This window comes from Canis lupus, chromosome 6, assembly GCF_011100685.1.
Source record: "Canis lupus familiaris isolate Mischka breed German Shepherd chromosome 6, alternate assembly UU_Cfam_GSD_1.0, whole genome shotgun sequence".
Lineage (NCBI taxonomy): Eukaryota > Metazoa > Chordata > Mammalia > Carnivora > Canidae > Canis > Canis lupus.
The window spans coordinates 44,965,217-44,990,975 of NC_049227.1; the positions used below are offsets into that span (position 1 = coordinate 44,965,217).

The 25,759-nt window shown below is 37.5% G+C and overlaps 1 long non-coding RNA gene across 1 annotated transcript; it reads left to right on the plus strand.

Moving 5' to 3' along the window:
- The first annotated feature begins 978 nt into the window (after nt 1-978).
- LOC119876378 lies at nt 979-25,220 on the plus strand. Its single transcript, XR_005361066.1, has 4 exons — nt 979-1,207; nt 7,899-8,060; nt 18,463-18,516; nt 21,008-25,220. It is a non-coding gene; the product is annotated as an uncharacterized LOC119876378 (long non-coding RNA).
- Nucleotides 25,221-25,759: the final 539 nt, after the last annotated feature.

The window sequence follows — 25,759 nt, forward strand, 5'->3', positions numbered from 1 at the left end:
GCATTCTAAGAAACAACAAATTCTGAAAACAAAGTAAGTTATTAAATCAGCAATTGTGATGTGTGTTTCTATGTGTGCTGTTGCTTTGCTAGGTTATTTGAATAATCCAGTACTCGAATACAACTCAATAATTTTCACTGTCATTTCCCAATGTTTGACTGTTTGTGGTAGGCCACAGTTCTTGCAAATACTTTAAAGGAGGGGATGTGACGAGAGAAAGATATGAACGTTGTGTGGAATACTCTAAATGAAATCAGAAATTGATTTAAACTCTGAATTAAAAAAAAACGACTCTAAATTAGCAAAAGCGATATTAACTTCAATGGCAAAACCGAAATCAGAGCAAGGAGAAAAGATATTTTCACCTCTAAAAAAGGAAATGAACTTATATGAAACAACATATATTCTAATGCCTAACTTAAAGATACTTTTGGAACCACTCTTAAAAATCCAGTCATGAAAAATGCAAAATGAAAGGTGTTCTATATCTGGAATATTTTTTATAAAACAAAGGTCACGTTATCAAGGAATTACTACCTTGTGTATTTTATTTTTTATTTATTTATTTATTTATTTATTTATAAAGACTGTCTATTTTTTTTAAATTTTTATTTATTTATGATAGTCACAGAGAGAGAGAGAGAGAGAGAGAGAGAGAGAGGCAGAGAGAGAAGCAGGCTCCATGCACCGGGAGCCCGACATGGGATTCAATCCTAGGTCTCCAGGATTGCGCCCTGGGCCAAAGGCAGGCGCTAAACCACTGCGCCACCCAGGGATTCCCTACCTTGTGTATTTTAAAAAGTTCATTTTAGGGGATCCCTGGGTGGTGCAGCGGTTTGGCGCCTGCCTTTGGCCCAGGGCGCGATCCTGGAGACCCGGGATCGAATCCCACATCAGGCTCCCGGTGCATGGAGCCTGCTTCTCCCTCTGCCTGTGTCTCTGCCTCTCTCTCTCTCTCTGTGACTATCATAAATAAAAAAAAATTTTAAAAAAAAAAAGTTCATTTTAAGCATAATAGCCTAAAGGACCGGATGACATCATCAAGATGGTGACATAGATTGTTCCTGGTTCCTAACTTCAATCTTCCTAATATGAAGACCAACTAGCCACTATGCAGACAGGACACCATTATGAAACTGCAGAGTCCAGGGAGGAGGCTGTAGGCCTCCCCTGGACAACAGAGACTGAGCAGGACTGCATTTGAAAGGTAAGAGAAGTGCTTTCACTTTAATCATACCCCCCCTTTCTGAGAGGGCACTGTACCTTACTAGGAGAGCCTCCCTGGCTCTACAATTTTTTCCCATGGGAAAAAGAGGACACACACACACACACACACACACACACACCCTCCTCCTGGTCGACATCCAATTTCCCCAGCATTGTAGGATGCTTCCCAGGAGACTTACTTGGGTCATCCCTCACAGAGATCATGGGGAGAATCTGTGGAGTTCAACTACTGGGGTTAAGATAGAGACAGATAAGGGGGACAGGGCTTAAAGGAACTAGTATTTACATCTTGGCAGATCCTATTCCTGCTTGCAGTGGCATCTGAGCAGAGATCCCAGCCAGCATCTCTGTAGATCAGCAGACTGAAGCCAGTGACCCTGTCAGGCCAGGAAGCTTGGTTGGCATTTCAGCCTTATTTAGTTCTCTAGCCAGAGGGCCACATTAGCTGTGAAGCACATATTCTGGCCTTGCCTGAGCAGGAGAGGAAATTCACAGTTCTGCCCAACTACTAAGCACAGCATCCAGACCCACTCTTCAGGAATAGTGGCCACAAAACCCTGAAGCTGTGGAAGATATCTCATGGTTCTGCCTGGCAGGGAGCCAAGCCAGCAGCCCTGCCCATCTGTTGAGCATAGTCTCTTACTCCACATAGCCAGGGAGGCTCAAGCTTCCTGAGGAGCTTTGGAGCCCAACCTATGGTAATGACCCAGCTGCCAAGCCCAGCCTATAACCTTACTCAGTAGTAATAAAGCAGATGATATGGCCTTAACGGATGGCTAAACAGCTTGTGTCCTGACCCAAGCACGGAGCTTATCCAGTGACCTTGCTCAATCACAGAGCATATCCTGCAGCCCTACCTGACTGAGAAGCAAGGACAGTGAGCCTACTCAGCTTCAGAGCATGGTCACCAGCCTCACTTAGCCATGGGGTATAGTTAGAGGCCCCACTTGATCAGAGAGCCCAGCCAGCAACCTCTCCCAACAGAGGAGCATGGCCAGTAGCTTACTGAATTGTGAAGCCAGCCTGTAGCCCTGCCCAAGTTTGAGGCATGGTCTGCTGCCCTAATTGCAGAGCACAGACTAAGGTCCCATCTGACCATGAATTCCAGCCCACAGCCCAAATGGAGAGTCAAGCCAGGGATAACACCCAAGTTGGTGGGGACAAACTGAGGCCAAACCTGAACAGGAAGGATTGCAGAGTATAGCCCCAAACCCTATCCTATTGCAGCATTTCATCAGTGGCACTGCCCTGTGGGGAGTATAGCCTGCAATCCTACCCAACCAGAGGTGACTGCAGAGCCCAGAGAATGGCACCATCTAAACATGGAAAACTTGCCCAACTAGGTAGTGCACATAGCAGCACTACTTGAACACAGAGTCCAGCCAGAAGGCCAACTCAACCAGTGACAAACTCCACCCCCTCCCCAAGAGCAGGGACAGTGGCCCAATCTAATTAGAGACTCCAGTGGCAAGCTCCATCTGCTCACAGATGCTACCAACTGACTGAGTACCCTAAGCTGAGCTGGCTGGTGAAGGTCTTTCTGTGCTGAAACAAAAACTGCAGAATCTGAACAAGGAGAGTGTTTACTCAAAGGCAGATGCCAACACAAGAATAGAAGGATCACAAAGCATCAAGTAAATATGACACTACAATGGAATCAAATAAAGCTCCCATAACTTAGCCTAAAATGTAATCACTGAACTTTCTAACAAAAATTTTAGAGGGGCACCTGGGTAGCTCAGTGGTTGAGTGTCTGCTGTTGGCTCAGGTCATGGTCCTGGGGGGGTCCTGGGATCAAGTCCTGCATTGGGTTCCCCAGAGGGAATCTGCTTCTCCCTCTGCCTATGTCTTTGCCTGACTCTCTCTCTGTGTCTCTCATGAATAAATAAATAAAATCTTTAAAAAAAAATAAAGCAACTCTTAAAAAAAAGTTAGGAAAATTGTCTCAAGGAAAATCAGTGAACTACAAGAATATACAGACAACTAAATGAAATTAGGAAAAAGATTCATGAACAAAATGAGAACTTTAACAAAGAAATAGAAATCATCAGACAAGCTAAGTGGAAATACCAAAGCTTAGGAACACAATGACTGAACTGAAAAATTCAATAGAAAGCTTCAATAGCAGGTTTCAAAAAGCAGAAGAAAATTCAATTTCCAATTTCTATTGGAAATTATCCAGTCAGGAGAGCAAAGGGAAAAAAATGAATGAAACACTGTGAAGAGAGCCTAAAGAACTTATGGGACATCAGCAAAATAAAATAAATTTATGCATTATAGGAATTCTGGAGGGAGAAGAGAAGGGGAAAGGAGAAATGAACCTATTTCAACTATTGAAAACTAAGTTTTCAATGGAAAAACTCTGAAACTTTGGAAAAGAAATTCACATCCAGATTTATGAGGCACAAAACACTCCCAAAAGTTTCAATCCTAAAAGGCATAAACTGAGACATATTGTAAGTCAATTGTCAAAAGTCAAATAAAAAGAGAAAAATTGAAAGCAATAGAAAAACAACTGATAACATACACAGATACACCTTCAGATAATTTAACAACAGAAACTTTGTAGGCCAGGTAGGGTGACATGATTTATTCAAAATATTAAAAGAAAAAAAGTCCTATCAACCAAGAATGGTATACCCATGCCAACTCGTCCTTCAAAAATGAGAGAAAAATTCTTTTCCAGACAAATAAAACTGAGGGAGTTTATCATCATTAGGTCTGCCAAATAAAAAGTATTGAACAGTGTTCTACTACTTAAATTGAATTGATGCTAATTAGCATTGGAAAAACAAATGTATAAAAGTTATCAGTAAAGGTAAATATGTCGTTAAATCAGATTCTCTAACTGGTAATAGTATGTAAATCATTTACAATTATAGTTTGAAAGTTAAAAGAATAAACATACTAAAAATAAGTGTAACTGCAATAATTTATTACTGTATACACAATATACAAAGGATGTAAATTGTAACATCAGTAGCCTATAATGTGATGGGAGGGAAAGAAGTAAAAGTATATGTTTTCTGTATGCTATAGAAATTAAGTTGTTATCAGGTTAAAGTGGGATGTTATAACAGTAAGATTTTTAATGAAACCTCATGGTAACCACAAAAGAAAAACCTGTAATAGATACACAAAAGTCAGGGACACCTGGATGGCTCAGCAGTTGAGCATCTGCCTTAGGCTCAGCGCATGATCCCGGTTTGGGGGATTGAATCCTGTGTCCGGCTCCCTGCAAGGAGCCTGCTTTCTCCTCTATGTCTCTGCCTCTCTCTGTGTCTCTAATGAACAAATAAATAAAATCTTAAAAAAAAGATACACAAAAATCAGGACAAGAGAGTCAAGTTAAAGCATAACAACACAAAAAGTCATCATTTCATAAAGGAAGAGAACAAGAAAGGAAGAAAGTAATAAAGGATCTACAAAGCAGTCAGAAAACAATGAACACAATGGCAATAGTAGGTTGTTACCCACCAATAATTACCTTAAATATAAACAGATTAAATCTCCAGTTAAAAGACAATGAATGGAAGAATGGAGAAAAAAATAAGATCCACCAATATGCTGCCTACAAGCAACTCAATTTAGCTTTAAGGATGCAGACAGGCTTAGAGTAAAAAGGTGGAGAAAAGTCTTTTAAGCCAATGATAACCAAAAGAAAGCAGGGGTAATAAATACTTATATCAGACAAAATAGATTTTAAGCTTGAAATGGTCACAAGTGATAAAGAAGACCATTATATAATGCAAAGGTGGTCAATGCTTCAAGAAGATATAATGATTATAAGTATTTATGCTCCTAATATAGAAGCACCTAAATATAAAAAACAAATGCTAACATAGTTAAAAGGAGAAATAAACATCAATACAATAATAGTTGGTGACTTTAATAACACACTGTCAACAAGGATAGATCATTCAGACAGAGAATCAATAAGAAAATAGTGGATTTGAACAATGCTATGGACCAAATAAAATTTAACAGATATTTACAGAACATTCCATCCAAGAGCAGCAGATTACACATGCTTCCAAGGAGAGTTGGAACATTTTCTAAGATAGATTGTGTGTTAGGCCACAAAAATGACTCAGTTCATTTAATAAGATTGAAATTATATTAGGTATCTTTTCTGATCATCGTGGTATGAACATGGAAAACAATCACAGGGAGAAAGTCGGACAATTCTTGAATAGATGGAAAATAAACATGACACCCTTGAACAACCAACGGATCAAAAAAGAAACAAAAGAGGAACAAAGATTAACTTAAGGGAAATGAACATGGAAACACAACATACCAAAACTTCAGAGATAAAGCAAAAGCAGTTCTTAGAAGAAAGTATAGCTATAAATGTATATATGAAGAAAAAAGAAAAGTTTCAAGCAAACAGTCTAGCATTACACCTCAAGGAACTAAAAGAAAAGTAATTTAAGCACAATATTAACAGAAGGAAGAAAATAAAAATCAGAGCAGAAATAAATGAAATGGAGAATATGAAAGCAATAGAAAATGTAGAAAAAAAAACCCCCAAGTTTGGCTCCTTGAAAAGATAAACAAAATTAACAATTCTTTAGCTATTATAAATGAAAGAGGAGACAATACAACTGATACCACATAAATAGAAAGGATCATAAACAACTAATATGAGGAATTTGACACCACAAATTGGATAGCCTAGAATAAATGGATAAACTTCTAAAAGCACACAATGTATCTAGAGTACATCATGAAGAAATAGAAAATCTGAACAGACTAATAGTGAGTCAAGGAGATCAAGTCACTAATCAAAAACCTTCCAACAAAGAAAATCCCAGGACCAGATGGCTTCACAGGTGGATTTTACCAAACATTTAAAGAAGAATTAATGTCAATTCTTCCCAAACTCCTCCAAAAAATTGAAATCGAAGAGGAGGAAACTCTTCCAAACTCATTTTCTGTGGTGAAATTACCCAGATACTAAAGCCAGATGAAGACACAGGAAAACTACAGAGCAATATCTCTGATGAATATCCTTCCAAAAATTCTCAAGAAAATACCAGCAAACTGAATTCAGCAGCACATTAAAAGAATCATACATCATGATCAAGTGAACTTCATCACTAGGATACAATGATGGTTCAACATATCAACAACAGATCAACAAATGTGATAGATCACATTAATGGAAAAAAAGGTAAAACTCATATGATCATCTCAATAAATACAGAAAAAGCATTTGACAAAATTCAACATCTTTTGATGATAAAAATTCTCAACAAATTGAGTATAGATGGAGTGCACTTCAACATAGTGAGGGCCCTGTGTTACAAACCTACAGCTAACATCATATTCAGTGGTGAATAGTTGAAAGCTTTCCTTCTAAGATCCAGACTAAGACAAAGGGCCCCTACTATCACCGCTCTCATCCAGCCTATTACTGGAAGCCCTAATCAGAGCAGTGAGGCAAGAAAGAGAAATAAACAACATCCAAATTGAAAAGGAAGAAGTAAAATTGGCTCTGTTTGCAGCTGATATGATCTTATATGTAGAAAGATGTAAAGAAAAGATAACTAACTCATCAGTCATTATTCAGAAATGCAAATGAAAACCGTAATGAGCTAATATTTCACACTCATTAGGATGACTTGTTTTTTTTACAAGGTAAACAAATAAAAGAGAAAAGAACCACTGTTGGCCAGGAGATACAGAAATTAGGATCCTTGTGCATTGCTGGTGGGCTTGTAAAATGATGTAGCTACTATGAAAACAATATGGAGGAAATGAAATGACTGCAACCTCATGTTCACTGTGGCATTATTTACAATAGCCAAGACACGGAACAACCAAAGTGTCTGTCAGTGAATGGATAAATATGTGAGATGTGTGTGTGTGTGTGTGTGTGTGTGTGTGTGTGTTACTAGACCATAAAAAAGAAGGAACTTTTGTCATTTGTAACAATATGGACAAAACTTCAGGTTATTGTGCTAACTGAAATAAGTCAAATAGAGGTAAATATTATATAATCTCGTATATGGATATTAAAAAACTGAAACTCATAAAGACAGATTGTAGATCGGTGGTCACTGGAGCAAGGGCGTGTGGGAGATGAGTGAATGTGGTCAAAGTATGAAATTCCTATTATCAGATGAATAAATTCTGGGAATTTGATATACAGCATGGTGACTATATTTAATAATCATGTATTATATACCTGTAATTGCTAAGAAATTTAAACATTTTTAAAGTTTTTAAAGTTATCACCACACACAAAAATATAACTGAGATGTAACCTTATTGTAGTAATCATTTCACAACATTTGTGCATACCAAATCAACTTGTACATCTTAAACTTACTCAATGTTATGTATCAGTTATATCTAAGAAGAGTTGGAAAAAATAATAAATTTTAAATATTTCTAGCACATATCTTTCAATTTCTAAATAATTCTTAAAATTAATATTAATTTAAGGTTTCTGTTCACAAATGTCTATATGGTAGAGGTCATTTTTACATGGTATTGAATTATATAACCTTATCATAATATATTGCATTATAGTAATAATAAAAACCATGTGTTTTTTATTGTTTCTTCACACGGAAAATCTTTGAAAATTTTAGTGTAATCCTATCACAGAAAAATAATTTTCTATTATGTTCACTCATTATTATTTTAAAACAAAAATCCAGAAGCCGGGCAAGAAGGCGGAGGAGCAGGGTCCTCACCTCACCTGGTCCCCCCGACTCACCTGGATAACTTTCAAACCACCCTGAAAACCTATGAATCTGACCTGAGATGTAAAGAGAGGACAGCCGGATGCTACAGAGAGAAGGGTTTTCGCTTCTAACAAGGTAGGAAGGAGGAAAAAAGTAAATAAAAACTAATCCAGTGGGGGAGGGGCCGTGAGGAGCCCGGCTAAGGAGGCAGAGGCTCGGGGACCGGAGAGCCCCACCCGGAGAAGCAGGAACCTTCAAAATCCGTGATTCTTCCCCGACGGAAAGGCGCTCAGCAGGGAAACCGGGCAGGATCGCAGGGGGCAGGGGCGCCTCCAGCCTCCCGGGGCCACTAGGAGAGCAGGCGCCCGGGCAGAGCGCGCCCACACCCGCGAGCTCTGTAATAGGCTGGAGCGGGTGGGGCCTGGGGAGCAGCCGGGGGTCGGGGGGCTCCGGGAAGGGGCGCTAAGCCTGCGGCCTCCAGCTGCAGGCCCGGATCCCAGGGCAGGGAGGGGGACACAGCCCAGGATCCTGCGCTGTCCCCCGGGCCGGGCGGAGGCGGGGAGAGCACAGAACGGCGGAGGCTCCTGCCCCCCACCCCCGCACCCCCCGAGGTGTGCAGGTCAGCACCCTCCCCCGCCCTGCACCCAGGCCAGTGCGGACTGGGAGACCGTGGTAGTTACTGGGGGAGCTGACTCCAGGTCTGGAGAGCTGGCCGCCCCCAGTGGTGGTGTTCCTCCTGGTGTCACCCTGTACCTGGGAGGGGTGGGGCCACCAGGGAACACGGGCCTCAGGGGGTCAACAGCTCCCACTGAGCCCAGCATCCGGCGGGGGAGGGGTGGGGGGCAGGTCCCTCAGATGCACACCCCTGAGAATCAGCACAGCAGCCCCTCCCCCAGAAGACCTGCTGGAAGGACAGGGGAAGAGCAAGTTCTAGACCCAGCAGTGCTGGAAAGCTCCAGGACCAAGGGGAAAATCGAGAGAACATAGTATATAGAACTAGAGGGTACCCCTCCTTTCTTTTCTTTTTAAAATTTTTTCCCCATTTTTCTATACAACTCATTTTTATAACAGACTAAAAATCTCCAATATTTTTTGCCTTTACCCACCTTAACTACAATATTTTACCAACTCTTCATTTTTAAGTTTCTTCCTTTTTGACTTTAAAATTTCTACAATTACATGTCTTAGATATATTTTTCACTTCTGGATTCCCTTCAACATATTCAAATTAATTTTGGGAGATATACAAGATATGTGTTTTTGTTTTGTGTTTTTTGTTTTCTCTTTGTTCTACAATGGTGGAAGTTAATACCCAGTTTAGACCCACAGTCTAAAACATGACTAACATACACTCAGAACCAAGTGAAATACCATGCTGGTTCATTCTGTGAGATTATATTCTCTCTTCCTTCCCATTCTGCCCCCTTCTTTTATCTTGTATATGTTTTGGTGGTCAGTATTGGAGCTTTCAATTAGATGTCAGAAAGCCAATTCAGAAGCACATTTATAAAGCTATTGGTGACTCTGAAAAAAAGCATAAAGGACTCTAGAGACTTTGTTACTGCAAAATGGAGATCTAATCAGGCCGAAATTAAAAATAAATTAGTGAGATGCAATCCAAACTAGATGTCCTAACAGCTAGGGTTAATGAGGTGGAAGAAAGAGTGAGCAACATAGAAGACAAGTTGATGGTAAGGAAGGAAGCTTAGGAAAGAAGAGAAAAACAAGAGACCACAAGGAAAAGTTAAGGGAAATAAATGACAGCCTCAGAAGGAAGAATCTAGGAACACCTGGGTGGCTCAGTGGTTGAGCGTCTGCCTTGGGCTCAGGGCATGATCCTGGGATCCAGGATCGAGTCCCATATTAAGCTCCTTGCAGGCAGGGAGTCTGCTTCTCCCTCTGCCTGTGTCTCTGCCTCTCTCTCCCTCTGTGTATCTCATAAATAAATAAATAAATAAAATTTTTTTAAAAAAAAAAAAGAAGGAAGAATCTATGTATAATTGGGATTCCAGAATATGCCAAGAAGGAGAGAGGGCCACAAAGTATATCTGAACAAACCATAGATGATAACTTCCTTAATTTGGGGAGGGAAACAGGCATTCAGACCCAGGAGATAGAAAGGTGCCCCCCAAATCAATAAAAGCCATTCAACATCTCTACATTTAATAGGGAAACTTGCAAATTCCAAAGATAAAGAGAAAACCCTTAAAGAAGTGAGAGATAAGAGATCCCTAACTTATATGGGGAGAAATATCATATTAACAGCAGACCTCTCCACAGAGACCTGGAAGGCCAGAAAGGGCTGGCAGGATATATTTAGGGTCCTAAATGAGAAGAACATGCAGCCAAGAATACTTTATCCAGCAAGGCTGTCATTCAGAATAGAAGGAGAGATAAAGAGCTTCCAAGATAGACAGAAACTGAAAAGAATATGTGACCACCAACCTGGCTCTGCAAGAAATATTAAGGGGGACTGTAAAAGAAAGAGGAAGCCCAAAGAAATAATCCACAAAAATAGGGAAAGAATAGGTATTACAATGACACTAAATTCATATCTTTCAATAGGTACTCTGAACATGAATGGGCTAAATGATCCCATCAAGAGATGCAGGGTTTCAGACTGGATAATAAAAACAAGACCCATCTATTTGCTGTCTACAAGAGAGTCATTTTAGACCTAAGGACACCTCCAGCCTGAAAATGAAAGGGTGGAGAACCATTTACCGTTCAAATGGTCCTCAAAAAAAGCTTGGGAATCCTCATATCAGATAAATTAAAGTTTATCCCAAAGACTGTAGTAAGAGATGAAGAGGGACACTAAATCATACTTAAAGGATCTATCCAACAAGAGGACCTAACAATCATGAATATTTATGCCCCGAATGTGGGAGCTGCCAAGTATATCAATCAATTAATAACCAAAGTAAAGACATCTTAGATAATAATACATTAATAGTAGGAGACTTCAACACGATACTTTCTGCAATGACAGATATTCTAAGCAGAACATCTCCAAAGAAACAAGAGCTTTAAATGATGCACTGGACCAGATGGATTTCACAGATATATATAGAGCTTTCCATCCAAATGCAACTGAATACACATTCTTTTCAAGTGCACATGGAACTTTCTCCAGAATAGACCACATACTGGGTCACAAATCAGGTCTCAACTGATACCAAATGATTGGAATTGTCCCCTGCATATTTTCAGACCACAGTGCTTTGAAACTAGAACATAATAACAGGAAGAAATTTGGAAGAAACTCAAACATGTGGAGGTGAAAGACCATCCTGTTAAAAGATGGAAGGGTCAACCAGGAAACTAGAGAAGAATTAAAAAGAGTAATGGAAACTAATGAAAATGAAGATACAACCGTTCAAAATCTTTGGGATACAGAAAAAGTGGTTCTAAGAGCAAAATACATCGTAATACAAGCCTCCCTCAAAAAATTGGAAAAAACTCAAGTACACAAGCTAACCTTGCACCTAAAGGAACTGGAGAAAGAACAGCAAGTAAAACATACACCAAACAGAAGAAGAGAGATAATAAAGATTCGAACATAACTCAATGAAATAGAGACCAGAAGAACTGTAGAACAGATCAACAAAACCAGGAGTTGGTTCTTTGAAAGAATAAGATAGATAAACCATTAGCCAGCCTTATTAAAAAGAAAAGAGACTCAAATCGATAAAGTCATGAATGAAAGAGGAGAGATCATAATCAATACCAAGGAAATACAAATGATTTTTTTTATTTTTATTTATTTATGATAGTCACACAGAGAGAGAGAGAGAGGCAGAGACACAGGCAGAGGGAGAAGCAGGCTCCATGCACCGGGAGCCCGACCTGGGATTCAATCCCGGGTCTCCAGGATCACGCCCTGGGCCAAAGGCAGGCGCTAAACCACTGCGCCACCCAGGGATCCCACAAATGATTTTTAAAAACATATTATGAGCAGCTGGAAGAAATGGATGCATTTCTGGAAAACCACAAACTACAAAACTGGAACAGGAAGAAATAGAAAACCTGAACACGCCAATAACCAGTGAGTAAATTGAAGCAGACATCAAAACCTCCCAAGACACAAAAGTCCAGGGCCAGATGGCTTCCCAGGGGAATTCTATCAAACGTTTAAAGAAGAAATAATACCTATTTTACTAAAGCTGCTCCAAAAGATAGAAAGAGATGGAATACTTCCAAACTTGTTCTACGAGGCCAGTATCACCTTAATTCCAAAACCAGACAAAGACCCCACCAAAAAGGAGAATTATAGACCAATATCCCTGATGAACACAGATGCAAAAATTCTCAACAAGATACTAGCCAATAGGATCCAACAGTACATTAAGAAGATTATTCACCATGACCAAGTGGGATTTATCTCCAGGATGCAAGGTTGGTTCAACACTCATATAAAGCAATCAGTGTGATAGATCACATCAACAAGAGAAAAAAACAAGAACCATATGATCCTCTCTATTTAGATGCAGAGAAAGCATTTGACAAAATACAGCATCCATTCCTGATCAAAACTCTTCAGAGTGTAGGGATATAGGGAACATTCCTCAGTATTTTAAAAGCCATCTATGAAAATCCTACAGTAAATATAATTCTCAATGGGGAAAAACTGAGAGCCTTTCCCCTAAGATCAGGAACACAAAAGGGATGTCCACTCTCACCACTGCTATTCAACATACAGTACTAGAAGTCCTCGCCTCAGCAATCAGGCAACAAAAAGAAATAAAAAGCATTCAAATTGGCAAAAAAGAAGTCAAACTCTCCATCTTCACAGATGGCATGATACTGTACATAGAAAACCCAAAGACTCTACCTCAAGATTGCTAGAACTCATACAGCAATTCGGCAGTGTGGCAGGATACAAAATCAATGCACAGAAATCAGTGGCGTTTCTATACACTAACAACGAGATGGAAGAAAGAGAAATTAAGGAGTCAATCCCATTTACAATTGCACCCAAAAGCATAAGATACCTAGGAATAAACCTAACCAAAGAGGTAAACGATTTATACCCTAAAAACTACAGAACACTTCTGAAAGAAATTGAGGAAAACACAAAGAGATGGAAAAATATTCCATGCTCATGGATTGGAAGAATTAATATTGTGAAAATGTCTATGCTACCCAGGGCAATGTACATGTTCAATGCAATCCCTATCAAAATACCATGGACTTTCTTCAGAGAGTTGGAACAAATAATCTTAAGATGTGTGTGGAATTGGAAAAGACCCTGAATAGCCAGGGGAATATTGAAAAAACCAAAACTGGGGGCATCACAATGCCGAATTCAAGTTGTACTACAAAGCTGTGATCACCAAGACAGTGTGGTACTGGCACGAAAACAGACACATAAATAAATGGAACAGAATGGAGAACCTGGAAATGGGCCCTCAACTCTATGATCAACTAATATTCGACAAAGCAGGAAAGAATATCCACTGGGAAAAGGAGAGTCTCTTCAATAAATGGTGCTGGGAAAATGGCACACATGCAGAAGAATGAAGTTAGACCATTGTCTTACACCAGACACAAAGATAAATTCAAAATGGCTGAAAGATCTAAATGTGAGACAAGAATCCATCAAAATCCTAGAGGAGAACACGGGCAACACCCTTCCTGAACTTGACCACAGCAACTTCTTGCAAGATACATCCATGAAGGCAAGAGAAACAAAAGCAAAAATGAATTATTGGGACTTCATCAAGATAGAAATTTCTACACAGCAAAAGAAACACTCAACAAAACTAAAAGACAATCTACAGAATGGGAGAAGATATTTGCAAATGGCATATCAGATAAAGGGCTAGCATCCAAGATCTATAAAGAACTTATCAAACTCAACAGCAAAGAAACAAATAATCCAATCATGAAATGGGCACAGACAGAACAGAAATCTCACAGAGGAAGACATAGACATGGCCAACAAGCACATGAGAAAATGCTCCACATCACTGGCTATCAGGGAAATACAAATCAAAACCACAATGAGGTACCACCTCATACTAGTGAGAATGGTGAAAATTAACAAGACAGGAAACAACAAATGTTGGAGAGGAGGTGGAGAAAGGGGAAACCTCCTGCACTGTTGATGGAAATGTGAATTGGTGCAGCCACTCTGGAAAACTGTGTGGAGGCTCCTCAAAGAGTTAAAAATAGATCTGCCCTACGACCCAGCAATTGCACTGCTGGGGATTTACCCCAAAGATACAGATGCAGGGAAACGCCGGGACACCTGCACCCCAATGTTTATAGCAGCAATGTCCACAATAGCCAGACTGTGGAAGGGGCCTCCGTGTCCATCGACAGATGATGGATAAAGAAGATGTGGTCTATGTATACAATGGAATATTACTCAGCCATTAGAAATGACGAATACCCACCATTTGCTTTGACATGGATGGAACTGGAGGGTATTATGCTGAGTGAAGTAAGACAATAGGAGTAGGACAATCATCATATGGTTTCATTCATATGGGGAATATAAGAAATAGTGAAAGGGATTATAAGGGAAGGAGGGGAACTGAATGAGAAAAATTAGACAGGTAGACAAACCATGAAAGACTCCTAACCCTGGGAAACGAACAAGGGGTAGTGGAAGGGGAGGTGAGTAGGAGGTTGGGATGACCGGGTGATGGGTTATGAGGAGGGGACTTGACGGATGGGCACTGGGTGTTATACCATATGTTGGCAAATCGAACTTCAATAATAAAAATATATATCTTTTTAAAAAAACCCAAAGACATTCTTTGAAAGAAGATATTCAAATGACCAAAAAGCAAATAAAAAGATTTTCAGTGTTACTAATCATTAAGGAAATGCAAATCAAAACCATAGGATAACACTTTACATCTACTAGGTTTTTTATTGTGTTTTCTTTTGTTTTTTTTAAGGAAAATCTTAGTGCTAGCAAAGATGTAGAGAAATTAGAATCTCACACCCCACTATTGGGAATGCAAGATGATACAACTACTTTATAAAGTAGTATCTGGCAGTTCCTCATATGGTTAGAGATAGAATTACCATGTAACTCAGAAATTCTACTCCTAAGTATACACTCAAATAATTTAAAACATCCCAATGCCCAAAAACTGACAAAAGGATAAACAAAATGTGCCTTATTCATACAAGAAAATATTTGGCCATGAAAAATAAACTACTGATGCATGCTACAACATGAATGAATATTGGAAAGATTATGCAATGTGAAAGAAGCCAGTCACATATTATATTATTTCATTTATTTGGCATATCCATAATAGACAACTCTATAGAAATAAAGAGCAGATTCCTGGTTGCTTAGGTCTGGGGACAGGGATAGGGGAAATAGAGGGATAAAAGAGTGATAACTAAAGGATGGGGGGTGGTGAAACTCTTAAACTCTCTGTGATAATGGTTGCATATTTCTGAGAATAAAATAGAAAACCGTTTAATTTAAATATATAAATAAATAAATAAATGAAAACAAAAATAACATCTCATGAAAAATACAGAAAATTTAAGATTTCTGTGAAAATTACCGTGAATTCTTATTTCTAGTTCCTTAATCCCAAAGATTAATATCATTTGGGTACTTGGAAACATTATTAGAGAGTGGCCTGGTCTGCCTATCATAATGTATTTTTTATTCACAGAATAGTTGGAATTCACAAATTTTTACCTATTTTATTTTTGGTAACTTTTTGACAATAGAATATTCTGGCATCAACACATATATACATATACACACTTCCTGGAAGATGAACGAACACGTATTGTGAAAAACTGAGTCCTGAATTCCCATTTCTCAAGTTGGTGATGAAAATGTAACTTGCACAAGTATTTGCTGTCACTTTTCAGCCACTGTGGATTTTCTTATTGTCATTGACAATAAGAAAAATGTACAAACCAGAAATAACAGTAGTTACTTCAAAAATTAGTATTAGTAATTATTATTCTGCCTTAAAATGAAATGGAATTTGGATACATTCAACAACATGGACAAACTCTAAGTATATTATCTAAGTGATATAAGCCAGATACAAAAGACAAATATTGTGTGATTCCACTTATGTGAAGTACCTAGAATAAACAAATTCATAGTAACAAAGAGTAGAATAGAAGGTATCAGGGGCCCAGGGGAGGGAAAATGGGAGTTATTGTTCAATGGGCACAGAATTTCTGTTTAGGATGATCAAAAAGTATTGGATAGCAGCTACGTTTGCAGAACATTATGAATGTACTTAATGTCACTAAACCATATACCTAGAAATAGTTAAAATGGTAAATCCTGTGTTACACACATTATGCAACAACAAAAATAACCTCCCAAATTAATATTCATTTACAAACTCTGGACCAAAATATGATTTAATATATTTAGCTACAAAAGATGCATTTATGTATCACTATGAAGCATGAGTTTTCATCTAGATCCCATGATTTTTGTAAATTATTTTTGCTGTGGATATTCTAAGATTTCCTGTATATATATAAAGTGTGCAGTGGTAGCTCTTCACATGTTGCTTTCATAACAGAAGAATTTCATTCACATTAAACATACACATATGTCACTTCTATAGTAGAAGAAGCTCATATGCATTTATATCAGTTATCAAATTTCAAATTGAAAAATTGTTATGCTCTGGCAATGATTTGATTTCTTTTAAATCCAATTGACAGAATTTAAGTAAAACTTTTGGGAGTTTTTTTTTTTTTAATCTCTAAAGATTTTTTTTTTTTTTTCATGAGAGACACACACACAGAGAGAGAGGCAGAGACACAGGGAGAGGGAGAAGCAGGTTCCATGCAGGGGGCCCAATGTGGGACTTGATCCCAGGTCTCTAGGATCAAGGCCAAAGGTGGCGCTAAACCAGTGAGCCACCTGGGCTGCCCTGGGAGTTCATTTTATTGAAAGTGATATATCATTATTTGGAACATCTTTGTTAACTTATTTGTAAAAGTGAACACTAAAGATGTATCTGTTTTCATGGAGATAATATGATTACAAGTTTTGTGTAGCATAATTTATGGTTAAAAAAATGGTTTCCTAATAAATTAAGAAATTTATGGAGGAGCCATGTACAGGAAATTTGTTAAGGTACACTCATAATTTAAATTCAAACCAGCTATATTATTCTATCCTTTGAAATATAAGCTATCATTATCCAAATTTACAAATATTCTGTACATACACAGAGAACTGAGCTACAAAATTTCTTTGAAAGAGCTAGTACCGAACACACACACATTATCATGGCAATATATATTTTCTTTTCTTATGACACATCACAACATCGATTTTAGATATGTTTGAGCTTAAACTGACCAATTTGGTAAGTCATTCTAATTGTCCTACAGTTATATTGATTTCTTTTGTAGCCAAGTTCCTTAATATTTCATGTTGTTAAAAAACAATTAGAAGTATTTAATAACTGTGTTAGAGTGGAATTTCAATTTTTGAAGCTTTGAAAGGAACTACAATTACTGAAGACAAAGCATGAAAACAAGTAGTCATCAAAATTTATTCCTACAAAGGAAGCAATTGAGCAAATTAAATAAGAATGTAAATGTTGTACATGATTTAGCTTTAAAATCCTATAATTGTATTTTGGAACATCTCATCTGGTAGAAAATCTTTTGATGGAGCCTCTGGTTTTTATTTGTATACATTTATTTTCTGTATCACAGTAAAATGAAATTGAGAGGATCAATGATTTTCGAGGATTCAAATTTGGCAAAACATTCGAAAGAATAATAAAAAGTGTCAACTCATTGACAAGATCCAACTGTAAAACTGTTGAACATTGTTACTTTCGAATGGAGCGAAAGGATATTTGAGATGAAATATTTCCATTTAAGTATGAAAAAATAAAATTCAGACTATCTTGCACTTAGCAGAATTTGCTCTGAACAGACTATGGCCCTCAGTGCTATAAACAGAATATTTTTTCAAATATTATGTTCTACATAGAGCAATTAGGGGTATCAAGAATTTCAAATCTATTGACCAAAAGATGCCATTGTGAGGATGCATCTAGGTAATATTATGATAAAACCATTTTACTTTGCTTTAAGAACACACATATACATTATTTAGATTTTTAGAAATAATTTCATTTTATAACTATTTCTGTACAAAACTAGTTTCTAGGCCTGTATAAACAAAATCAATGTTGGTGACTATTTCATAAGTCATATTACTTAAATTATTTCGATGTTTTTTTTCATTCTCAAAAGTATACATGTGAACAAAAATTGATTTTGGACAGAATGATTGGGCAGGTAATAATAATATAATTGCTACTTTAGATAAACAGAAATGGAGCCCAGGGAGGTAAAGTAACCTTCTCAAAGTTACACAGCTAACAAGTGCTAAAATGATATTGAAAAAAATATTTTTTTAATGTAATAATAAACTGTTACCTATTGGGCATCTCCTATGGACTGAAGAGCATATTTGGTGCATGACATATACTCTTTATTTCTCAAGAGAAGCTGTAAAGCAGATTGTAATTATTTTTTATTCTTATTTTTATAGTCAAGGAAATTGAGGCTTACTGAAGTAAGATAATGTGGCCAAGATCAACAGCTGGTAAGTGAAAAAACTGGATTTCCTTCTGTCTGACCACAAGCTCATATCTCTTACCCATTTCTTTTTTTTTTCCTTCTGCAGATTTATTGAGATATAATTGACATATAATATTGTGGAATTTTAAGTCGTACAATGTGATGATTTGATATATGTATGTAATGCAAAATATTTACCAAAATAAAGTTAGCACATCCTGTACCTCACATAATTGCCAGCTTGTTATTGTTATTCAGACCCATTCTTAATGGAAGTTTTAAACAATTCCTAGGAAAACATGAGATACACAGAAAAGGAACCATAATCATTACTTTGAAAGTAAAGGGACCAAGGTTCCTAATTAAGTAAAGATTCCCAGGTTCCAAGGTTAGCTAATCAAAAAGGACAAAGAATGGTCAACATGGTAGACTGTCTCCCATTACCTGTGGCTTCACTTTCTGTGGTTGCAGTCACTCACAGTCAACAGGGTCCAGAAGCACATGATCTTCGAGATGCATGGTTAGCAGGTCAGTAGTATAGCCTAATGCTATGTCACAATGCCTGTGCCACTCACTTCTCTTCATCGCATCTTCTAGGCATTTAATCATCTCACATCATCGCAAGAACAAGGGTGAGAATAGTACAAAATTATTTTGAGAGCGAGACCATCTTCACATAACTTTTATTTACAGTATATTGTGCTACTTGTTCTATTTTATTATCATTGTCATTGATCTCTTGCTCTGCTAATTAGACCCAGTAAGTTTAATAAATTAAACTTTATCATAGGTGTGTCTGTAGAGGAAAAAACAGAGTACATTAGGTTTGATATTATCTGCAGTTTCAGGCATCCACTGAGGGTCTCGGAAACTATCCCGCATGGATGAGGGAAGACTACTATTCCCAGCATGTAAAGAAAATGAATTTTAAGTAAATAAGCCTAAGTTAACATTCCAGCTCTATAACCTACCAGCTGAGCAATGGTGAAGCCTAGTTTCATGATCCATGAGCTTCAGTCTATAAACAAAATGGCAAAAAAAAAAAAAAAAAAAAAGAAATGTCTATCTTATAGAGTGGGTTGAGAATAAAGTAAAGTAGGGTTTAGAGAATAAAGTGAAGGAGCACTTAAAAACAAACTTAGAATAGTGCTTCGACCATTACTAGTATTGAACAAATGTTATCTATTGTTATTATTGTTCATATTAACAACAATGTAAAGCAGTCCTTCTTTGAGAAATGGCTCATGTGAGTCTGCTTGCTAATGCCACAGAAACTGCCTGCATCACCTTACGAATTGTACTTCGTTTCCTATATGTTTACCTTGGAAAATAACTATCAAATAAATATGTGGGTTACCTGATGAGTGGATAGGATGTGGGAGATAGCATTTTTTTAAAGATTTGTTTATTTATTTATTTGAGAGAAGAAGAGAGGGCAGAGGGAGAAGGAGCAGATTCCCGGCTGAAAGTGGAGCCAGACATGAGGCTCGATCCCAGGACTCTTAAGTTCTTGACCTGAGCCAAAATCAACAGTCAGCTGCTTAACTAACTGAGCCATCCAGTCACCTCCAATGACAATGTTTTAATAGGCTAAACCAGTTATAATTTTTATCATATTCCTCTCCTAAAAATTAGGGGGATTCCTCCCATAGCACATTATCCTATCTTAATGAGTGAATGGAATCAGGAAATCAAAATGATATAGCTTGTCCCTAGATAGAATCATTTTAAACACTTTTATTCTGCTGCCAAGATTATTTAGCATTATCCTTGGTGGGAGGGGTATAGGCAGTGAATTTGGTAATACGATTTTATTATTGGCATCAAAGTTTATGTTTCTTGTGATTGTCTTTCAAGGTAAAAAATGTCAAAGTTGTTTTTCTGCCCCACTTCTCTAAGGGCTTAAAAAGTACATTTTTAAAATATTTATTTATTTATGTGAGAGAGAAATAATGTGGTGAGCAGGGTGAGGGGCAAAGAGAGATGGAGAGAATCTCAAGCAGACTCCCCTCTGAGCACAGAGCCTGACATGGGGCTCTACCTCACAACCATAAGACCACAACCTGAGCCAAAATCAAGAGTCAGATGCTTAACTAACCAAGCACCCAGGTGCCCCTAAAATTTATTCCAGAAGCAATGTTATACAATTACATTCTTGAAGCAACGTAATGCAAGGTAAGGAACATTTGGCATGACAATCTAAAGATCTGCCATCTTACTAGAAATATGAATTTTACTAATCTCTTAGGTTTCTAAGCCTCAGGTGCATTATCTGCTAACAGAAATGATGTTTGGGACTTCAAATGGAATAATACAAAATAGAGACGCTGTAAACTGGAGAACTTTGGAGGTAGTTACGCCATGTCACACATCTTGTGTGGATATTATATGAGACAAAAATACTAAATGTTTTATATTTCTAATACACAAGAACATTATATGTACAATTGTTACAAAGATTAGATGGTTTAATCTGCTCAAGTAGCTAATAATGAACTTTTATTTGTTTCGTTCAGGAACTCATGGATATTGAACCAGACAGTATGTTGCAATGGTAAATAAAACAGAAAATATCCCTGCTTCATGGCATTTACCATCTACTAGAAAAGTTGGACATAAACACTCACTTAATTATATAATTAAATGTTGTGATAACTTCTGTGAAGTAAATTAACTGGCTCCTAAGAGACAGAATAACAGCTGGGGAGTGGGAGCTAAGTTGGACTGGAGAATTGGTGGGTATAGTATTTGAACTGAATCTTAATAGATGAGTTGCTTTTAGCTAAGTGAAGACTGTTAACGGATGGGTGAGAAGAGGTGAAGGAGCTGTATCAGTGGAGAAAATAACATATGTAAAACCTGAGGCAGGCACAAGGTTCGTGTTCTCTAGGAACCTTTTTGAAACTGGTTCAGTGATGCTGTCATGTGCAAACATGAGATGGAGTTTTAAGATCTAGACAGAGGCCAGATCCTGCAGATCGTTTGGGGCCATGTTAAAGAGATTGGGTTTTATCTGAAATAGAAAGCAAAGCCATTGAAAGGGATAGGAGAGGGAACCTTTTCATATTGGACAAATTTATTTTCAATGACCATGAGGCATTTAAGTGGCTGAGTCAAGTAGTTAACTGGATATGAGCTTGTCATTCTGGGGGTTAGGATTGTCAATATCAATTTGGACATCATTAGCACAGACAGTATTTTTAAAATCATGAGAATGAATGAGACCACTAGGTTGAGAGTCTAAGAAAAGAACCCAAAGAACTTCAACATTGAGATGTTGATAAAAAGAGTAACGAGGGCAGCCCAGGTGGCTCAGTAGTTTAGTGCTGCCTTCAGCCCAGAGCGTGATCCTGGAGTTCCAGGATCCAGTCCCATGTCGGGCTCCCTGCAGGGAGCCTGCTTCTCCCTCTGCCTGTGTCTCTGCCTCTCTCTCTCCTCTCTGTGTATTCTCATGAATAAATAAATAAAATCTAAAAAAAAAAAAAAAAAAAGGAGTAACGAGCAAAGGAGACTAAGAAAGAATTGCCAAAAATATAAGAGGAACTGTGGTGTCAAGGCATCAATGAAGCCCATGGTTTTGACAAATAGTGGCCACTTGGGTCAAATCTTCAAAGTCCATTATAGAGGTCAGTGTCAACTTTAGCAACAATGAGTTAGATGGAGTGTTGGAGGCAGATGCCAGATTCAAGCGAGTGGAAAGGCAAACAGAAGGTTCAGAAATAAAGCCAAGGCCAGAGGAAAGTTTTTAAAAAAGATTTAAATACAAACAGAAAGAGAAATACAGAGCAGTAAGTGTGGGAAGATGAGATGCTTAAAACAAACAAACACACAACTTTTTTAAAGACCAGAAGTAGTAGAAAACGCTTATATGTTAATAAAACAATCCAATTGGAGCAGAGGTTTAAGATGAAGGGGAGAGGAAGAACAACTGAAGATGTAAATTCCTTGAGAAGGTGAGAGAGCCCAGGATTCAGAATAGAAGTAGAGGGCCTCTTTGTTAGGAGAAGTGGTTACTGATCCTAATGATGTGGTGATACAAATTTACTCAGCTGCATGAATCTCTTCATTGATGCCCAGCTTCAAAGATACAGCCTAGAGGCAGGTAATTGGGTTGATGTCATGTGGAGTTTTGCCAGAGCAGTTCATGAGATTGAGAGATCAACAATGGCAATTTACAAGGGGGTGCTGATAGCAGGTTGGGCTTGGGACTTTTGATAATAGACTGATGCAGACTTGGTATTTGTAGTAGTGAGCAGCATGTGGCCTAACTACTTTCGAGATGTGTCCTGCGATGTATATTCAATTTGAAGGCTAATACCTGTTTCTTTATTGCTACTTCTGAAATATATCTAGGCATGAACATTTTAGTAGCTAAAATGTAGTGCCAATTTTTCTCATTCGGCATTCTTCAGTCAAGTAAGTAAGTAAGAATAAGCATTTTTATGGATCTCTATAAACATTATTTTCATTTTGAATTCTAAAAATGGGTCTTGTAAACACCTTTTCAAAATTTTATTCCAAGTTGGTCTTCACGCAAAGACTGAGCTCATTACTAAGACTGAGGGCATGGTGGCTGTGAAGAACAATCACAGGCTCAGGGGATGAGTGAGTGGGCAATGACTCTGGGGCAGTCACTTTCACTTAGAACACATTTCTAAAAGTGTTGCTTCTGGAAACTTCCTAACCACTGGGTATCACAAATGATTACTTGGCCTACTGGGTGAAAGATGTCACAAATTAGCTTTAAGAAATTTAAAAATATGAGTCTAAATATGAATGTAAGTTAGATTAGAGTGCACATGTAAAGGAACTGATTTTTAACATTTTTGGATAAGATTTCCCTGTTTACAATCTACTCTCCCTTAACAAATACTTTCGATAGATTTTTTTTTAAAGATGCACTACCTAATTATCCTCCTACACACATGTTCCTTCTTTGAGGCTCCTTCCTTTCTGTCTATGAAAATCCATCCAGCAGATACCCTCTCTCCCAGCTAAGCACTGACTGTGACCTCTGTCTTGGCAACCATTACCTCCTTGTCCTTTGAAGTGACAGCATGCAGTGGTGGCAGTAGGATGCATTTACAACAGAGCAGGCCTCCTCATGCAACTAGTATTTCCAAATGCCTATTATTTAATGGTGTGATTTGGTGTTTTACCCGCCTGCCCAGTATAATGAAAAATGTAAAAAGAGAGGTAATTTTCTGTGATTGTTCTAAGTAAGATTAGGATAATTCTTCTCCATAAATAAATAATCAAACATTCATTAAAAAATAAACATGTTATCAGTAGAAATCAGCAAGCAGTTTAATATTTATTTATGCAATACACATATTTATATTTTAACTTCCTCCATTCTTCCCAAGCTCCCAACCTATTGGTAGCTTAGTTCACTTTTGGAAAATGTATAACAGCTATTCACAAATTCTAGGAGAGGTACTTGATAAATATTGAATAAATGAGTAACATCGTATGCTGTACCCGTATATTATCTCATGTAATTCTCACAGTAACCCCTGAGAAATGGGTATATTATCATCAAATAAAGATAGGAAGAGTTGAAGGGCTTGAGTAACCAGCCTACAGTGACAGAGCTAGTAAGTGAAAGGGCCCAAATTAAGCCCAGGACTCCACATTCAAATTTTTATGTTCTTTTTAGTATCGGCACCGTGCTTCCAAATGCTGCATGGTAGGAGCTGGGGTGAGTCACGTGACTGGATTTGGATGCAATGGGAAGACAGTAGATGAGAGTCTCTGGCCTGTGTTGTCTTCTAAAAATACTTTTTGGAGGAACTAACTAGTCCTTCCCCCAGAAAACAAACCCATGATTTATATCTCTTGGTATAGCTTTGCTTTGTCTATCACTCATTTTATAGGATCTTATGAGACTTTAAGGGCATAATATCTTTAATAACATAATCATGAAGAAAACATGCTATGATGAAAGGCCATTATAATGTAGCAATTTAGCCCTAAAGTAATAACCCTCAACTGTAAATGTTACACCATTTATAAGATTGTTTTTTTCACCAGACAAAAAGTATTTATTTGTGCTTGTCATATAAACATGTGTGATGTACATAGTTAGTAAAACTGATAGTATTAATAAAAATCTTAATAGGCTTCATGATTAGAATAAAATGATATTTTGATCCAAATCCCTAATTAGAACAGTACATTTACCAACTGTTCTCATGGGAAATGGAGCCAGAATTCATCATTTAAAGTAGTACCTAATTAATCCTTTTTTGTAACAGATGTCAACCTTATTTTCAAATCTTTTGTAGACAATGACTTGCTGTATGAATCTTTTAATTGTGTATCTTGGGTTATTTATTTTTAACATTGTAATACGTGGTTAAATAAAGGAGATATAGATAATCAGTTTACCTTTGGTTAACTTTTAAATCTGGTTAGCTACTACAGTAGAGCTATGGAATGTTGAACACAACAAATATATTTATGGTTCCATCAGAATCATTGTTAAATAAAATGTAACAGTAAATCTGTTAATCACAGTATAGTGGAGAAGCCCTGAGCTTGGGAGCTAGGAGACCAGCCCTCGATTGTGACCCTGCCATGATTATTGCATGAACTCAAGCAATGTACCCCGTCTTGTGGACTTCAGATACTGTATGTGCGTTACAAGGCCACTGGACTACGTGACTTTTAGGGACCCTTCCAGGGTGAAGATTCATTACCTTTGAAAAACTACTCAGTTTTTATGATTCACAGTCCATTTTAATCTACTTCATACATACGTGTATAGGTATATGTATGACAATACATGTGTGTGTGTATATATACACATCCATACTCATGCCTCCATCCCTATATTTACTCTTAGTGTTTTGTTCCAATCCATAGTATCTTTTGATGAAGGAAAGGAGCAAGCTCATGGAAGCTGATAAAGCTACTTATACTTTTAGACATGTATTATCTATAATAGGTAAAAAGGGAACCACTTATTCAGTGGCAGATTTCACTGTGCACCTCTGGGAAGCATAATATTACATTTTGAATGTGTTTTTATTGATTGGTCAGGAAAAATAATTATATAACCAGAATTTAGGATATATAACTTTAATTCCTATGGATGCTTCTTTAATAAAGAAATACACATTCATATTCCAGTAGGCGATTACTAAAGCTGACAAAATTACAGTCTGAAGAACAGAATAAATATGGAATAGATTATGTCAAAAATGGTGTCGGTACATGCCATGAGAATTAAAAGCATCAGCTAAAGGCATCAGCTTGTAAGTAGG